The sequence below is a fragment of the Electrona antarctica genome, assembly GCF_951216825.1.
Source record: "Electrona antarctica genome assembly, chromosome: 15".
Taxonomy (NCBI): Eukaryota; Metazoa; Chordata; class Actinopteri; order Myctophiformes; family Myctophidae; genus Electrona; species Electrona antarctica.
Window position 1 is genome coordinate 39113046 of NC_136796.1, and position 6000 is coordinate 39119045.

Genomic DNA, 6000 nt, shown 5'->3' on the forward strand with positions numbered 1-6000 from the left:
AAAAGCGAAGGCTTGCAAAACAACAAGAATTGGAAAACAAAATAAAAATCCTAGAAAAAGAACACAAACAATTTGGGAATGGGAAAACACTGGAAGAATTAAAAGAAATTAGACAACAATTGGATGAGTTGTTAACGTATAAGGCAGAGGGGGCACTTAGGTACACTAACAGAAAATATTATGAAATGGGAAATAGGGCGAGCAGGTTGTTGGCCTTTCAACTCCGGAAGGCCCAATCTGGTCGTGCTGTGGCCAAAATCAGACACCCCGAAACCAACCTTGTTGAAACGCAGCCTAAGCAGATCTCGGATGCCTTTGCCAAATTTTATGAACAATTATACAAGGGTCAAGAACAAGAATTTAAAAGAGAAAAGATTATTGAATTCTTGAGACCTCTCGAATTAAATAAATTGGCAGAGGGGGAAGCATCCAAATTAATAAAGCGCATCACTGAGGAGGAAATAAGAGAAACCATTTCCAACTTGAAAAACAACAAATCTCCAGGTGCAGATGGCTTTTCAGGGGAATATTACAAGGTTTTTGTAAATGAACTTTCTCCTAGGTTATGCAAATTATATAATTGTGTATTATCATCAGGAGACCCCCCAAAGTCGTGGTCAGAAGCCATCATCACGGTACTACATAAAGAAGGAAAAGACCCCATACAGTGTTCTAGTTACCGCCCAATCAGTCTTTTGTGCGTGGATTATAAAATATTAACCTCTATATTGGCGAATAGAATTCAAAAGTACATTAAACAATTAATAAATCCTCAGCAAACGGGGTTCATCTGGACTAGACAAGGGACAAACAATATTAGGAGGGCATTAAACATACAGTCACTAGCAGCGAGAGATAAAGACCCATCGATGCTCCTTAGCCTCGATGGGATTAAGGCTTTCGATAGATTAGATTGGCTCTTTTTAGAAGAGACTTTAAAAGAAATGGGTTTTAGAGAAGAATTTGTTTCTTGGATTAATCTGCTATATAATAATTCCAAATCAAGAATTAGAGTTAATGGTCACTGTTCAGAATTTTTCAAGGTTGAGAGGGGCGTAAAACAGGGAGATTCATTATCCCCTGTTCTCTACGCAATTAGTATAGAATGTTTGGCTGAAGCTATACGTCGAAATACTCAGATCCAAGGCATTCCAGACGATGGTGGGTTCGTCCACAAGGTGGCGCTATTCGCTGACGATGTTTTGCTCTTCATAAGAAATCCACTGCTCTCTATCCCCCCACTCATGCAGTGCCTGCAAAGTTATGGATCCGTTTCAGGTTATAAAATTAACGAAAGCAAATCGGAGGCAATGATGATTTCTGGGTCCTGGCCTACACAACTAAACAAAGATGTATCATATCGTTGGTCTAAACAGGGGTTTAGGTACTTGGGGATTATAATCACACCAAATCCCACACAATTATTTGATGCAAACTATACAAAATTAATTAGAGCCATTAAAAATGATCTGGGGAGATGGGATGTTCTTCCCCTTTCTTTATTGGGTAGAGTTGAAACGGTGAAAATGAATGTATTGCCTAGACTTCTGTTCTTGTTTCAGTCCTTGCCTGTCAGAGTACCCATCTCCACCTTTAAGGCACTTGATCGAATGATTTCTAAATTTATTTGGCAAAATAAAAAGCCCAGGATAAGGCTCAAAACACTTCTTTTGCCAAAAATTAGGGGAGGCCTAGGCCTTCCCAATTTAAAGCATTACTATTGGGCGGCTCAGCTGACTGCAATTGTCGCATGGATAGGTAATGATGAAGAGACAGGTTGGAACCGAATAGAACAGAGCACAATTAAAGGGGTGTCTCTGTCAGCATTACCCTTCCTTGATAAAAAAACTATTGATAAAAACAAAATTAAAATAGGAAATGAATGGATAAAGCATACATTAAAGGTGTGGGAAGCAGTTAGGAAAACACTGTGGGGACCAGGGTCAGTTTCAAGGGCAATGCCAATAGTGGGTAACATTGATTTCTCTCCATCCATAAGTGATACTGGATTCAGTCGTTGGGCTGATAAGGGTCTTAAAACCATAAATCAGTTATTTGAGGGAACAACTTTTAAATCCTTTGCTCAACTCCAGACGAAATTTAAACTCCCTTCAGGTGATTTATTTAGATATTTCCAAATAAGGCATTATATCATGGATCATAGAGAGAGAGAGCTGGTTAGGAAAACCCCAAACGAAATTGAGGTGTATTTCATTGGTATTGCAGAAAAAAATTTCCCAACTAAAAAACATGTTTCTAATTTATATAAAGCACTGGATGATGTTTCTCAAAATACATGGTACATTAAGGATAAATGGGAATTGGAATTAAATATAATAATTGAAGACAAAACCTGGGAGGACATGTGTGAAGGTTGTCACAAGGGAATAAATAGCCAGTTGTGGAAGGAATTTGATTGGAAACTCAAAACTAGATATTTCAATACTCCTCTGGTCATTTCTTCATACGTGAAAACACCATCCATAGAATTATGTTGGAGAAATTGTGGGGGAGTTGGAGACCATACACACATTTTTTGGGATTGTCCAATAATTTCAGGGTTCTGGAAAAATGTTAAAAAGGAAATTGAAAGGTGTTTGGGGTTGAATATTCCTTCTGGACCCGAGTTATTTCTGCTGGGAATTATACCCGAGGAGTTGCGTGGATGGAGTTACATATTAAGGATACTTTTACTGATTGCTAAGAAAATGATAACAGTAAATTGGAGGGAGGTAAAACCACCTACTATAACCCAATGGAAACAGAGACTGAAGCAGGTTTATATAATGGAGGAAATGACGGCAAGGTTACAATTAAAAATGGAAAGTTTCATACTTAAATGGACTTCTGTAATATTGTACTTGGGTGTTTCGGTGTATGTGTAGAGGTCTAAGAGTGCTGAGTAGGGGTTGTTGAGTCTATAAAAATGCTTCGAATGTTGGATATCTGCTGTATACTGTATTGTATTGTGAGTCATGTCTCCTGCTGTTCCCTGCCTTGTCCTGTACTGTCTGAAGAATGCTGTATTTTTGAAGTTTGTCAAGCTGTTTTTCTGTTTTTCTTTGATTTCTTTTATTGTCTCTGTTTTTGTTATGTATTTTTGTTTTCTTGTATTCACATTTATGTTTGATTTCTGTTTCATTGTTCGTGTTTCATTTTTTGAAATAAAAACAAAGTTCAAAAAAAAAAAAAAAAATTAGCATGGTTGATGCTGATTGGTTGATGCTGATTTCATTACGTCAGACATTATGTCAGACCACAGCTGATCAGTCTATATAAGACCTTACAGGCTTACACCACTCAGTTCACACGGGTGTGATTTTTTAGGTCAGTGCTGATACAATTGTGGATGAATTATTGTTTCACGGTGTTCTCTGCTGTAATGATAACATCTGCACTGCAGTAAATGTAAGCTACTGTTAATGCGTTAACCACATGAACCCTAGCATCCATATGCGAGGCATGTGAGAATAGCAATGTGACATGTGACCTTGTAGATGAACTATTTTTGCGGGAAGAGATGATATCTGCATCGTGTTGCAACTAATGTTCTGTCAGGCATATGTGAGATTGTGTGACATTGAGGTGGGAAGGAGGGGGTGTTTTGGGGGGGGGGACCACATTTCTTTCTTTCAACTTTCCTCCTAAAACTTGAAGTTGGCTTCAACTCAAGTTTATTCTTACTTGACAAGTTTGTAAAAGAGTGAAATCCTTTATTGTACAAGCTGTAGTCTTGAGAAAGAATTAAGAAAAAAAGTTAGGACAACATTATTAAATATAGGCCTATGTTGTGTGCTCAAAAAGGAAATACAAATTAAGACAGAATATTACAGTCTCTTGTACAATTAAGAGACATCCCTTAGCAACAGATATTGAACCACTGTCCCTTGTGCAAGTGACAGACAACATATACTAGCAGATATCAACCATGTATGATGTAAATGTATACATAGCGATTGCAGAAATATTCAGGATCAAGCCCTGTATTACTTTAAAAAAAAACCTGTCTTATGGGGCACCTGCTGGCCAAGTGGTCTGTGTATATATAGCTTGCAGCTATATTTTTTATTGAATCCAGACCAGGACAACAAAAATCGCAGAAATGTATAAGAAAAATAATAATATAATGGTGAACACCCCTCCCCATGCAGCCTACACTCCGACTGAGCTGTTTCCCCTTATGTACTCTGCAGACTCCACCCTTCGATTCTAATCAACCAACCACAGTATGATAACAATCCACCCAAGATGCAGCCCATGTTCTAATCAATAAACTAACAGGATTAACCCCTCATCTCCAGGTACCAATCACCCAACTACACCGCACGGCTTCAACAGGCCGCTCCCCCATGACAGCATGCCGAAAAACAGAAAGAGATTGCAGTCACTACAGAATGTGCACCTTCTGTGTGACAAGCACATATATTTCAATATGAATGTGTCTGTCTGTACTGCTGAAATTAAGCTGTGGACACTTCAGAAACCTGTCTACCAGTGATTTCAATTTTTGCATTTAGATTTTTATTAACATGAGAACAATGGCTATCATTATAGCACGCTAACTTTCCAGGCTTGGATTCCCCATCGATGATGCGACTGGTAGACATGTTTCTGAACTGTCCACTCCACAGCCCTCCTCTGAGACCGAGACCAAGTAGATTCTTTTTACCACATTATAATGAGCATTAGTGAGGACTAGTGAATGAATGAAGTTACATTGAATTGGCTGAAGGGAGGGCAGGGAATGCAGACTGCCCAAATGTCAAACACTCATAGGCCCCCCTGGTTCTGGAAGCCAACTGAATTAGAATCTGCATTTGGTTTGACATTTGGAAAGCAACTATGGGTTTCTCTTGCAGCTCCACCCCAAGTTGACATGAAAGGGAGCGGGCCGTGGAAACGCGCTCGGAGCTTCAGCACAGTAATCTAAATAAAGATGAGGACTTTCTTGGACTGAGATATTATTGGAGTCTAGCTTGGAGACGATCATTAAGGTCGGAACGTTAATTGACATCGTTGTTTGTGATCTGTACTTGTTGTGTATAGGCTGTGTGTTGACAAGTATGGGCGTTTCAAAGTGTGACTCAGCTTGTTGTTTCTTTTGTTTCATTCCTTTGTGTATTCTCTCCCCATCAGGCTTCCACATGATGTGCTGGATGTCATTGCTGCTATTACACACAAATGTAAATAAAAGCCATACTTTTTCTCACAAGAACACACATGTACACACACACACAAGTTCACACAAAGCATGTACAAATACCATAGACACCACACACACACACACACACACACACACACACACACACACACACACACACACACACACACACAGAGATACTTTTTTGTGCCAGTGTGAAGCTTTGAGGCCAACCTGGCTTGCTCTATCATTCATCGCCGCGGAAGGGTTTTTCATTCGTTTCACCCCTCTACGGAAAAAAGAATTCATGACCTGTCACCTTTTTTGCTGACTGCATGGACCATCCACTGCCTTAGTAAACGATTTCCCTGCTATTTTAGTCGCCTCACAAAACACTTGATGACACAACAGGCATGAAAAGCGTGCGATTCAATTTGTCAGTGGTTATTACTTTGTGGCACCGACAGTTATGTTTTGATTAGGGGCATTTTCTGTCGAGTTGGCTGTCATCGCCACCGTTTTGTAAGTAGAAAAGTGTTTAACCCAACCCCACCACCATTGGCCATCTATCAGACACTGTTCTTGTCTGATTAAATTTCATGTTATTGTAGCCTCATCTTTTAGTGATGTGTCCTTTTGTAGGCGGTGGGGAACGGATTGGGGAGAAAGTGTGTGACAAAGATAAAAAGGGAGGATAAAAAAGGTTACCTTCAGAGTGCATGGCCAGCTACATATAGCTGAATAGATTGTAGATTGTGTGTGTGTGTGTGTGTGTGTGTGTGTGTGTGTGTGTGTGTGTGTGTGTGTGTGTGTGTGTGTGAGAGTACGTGCGGGTGTGTCTGATGTGCGCGCATGTGTGT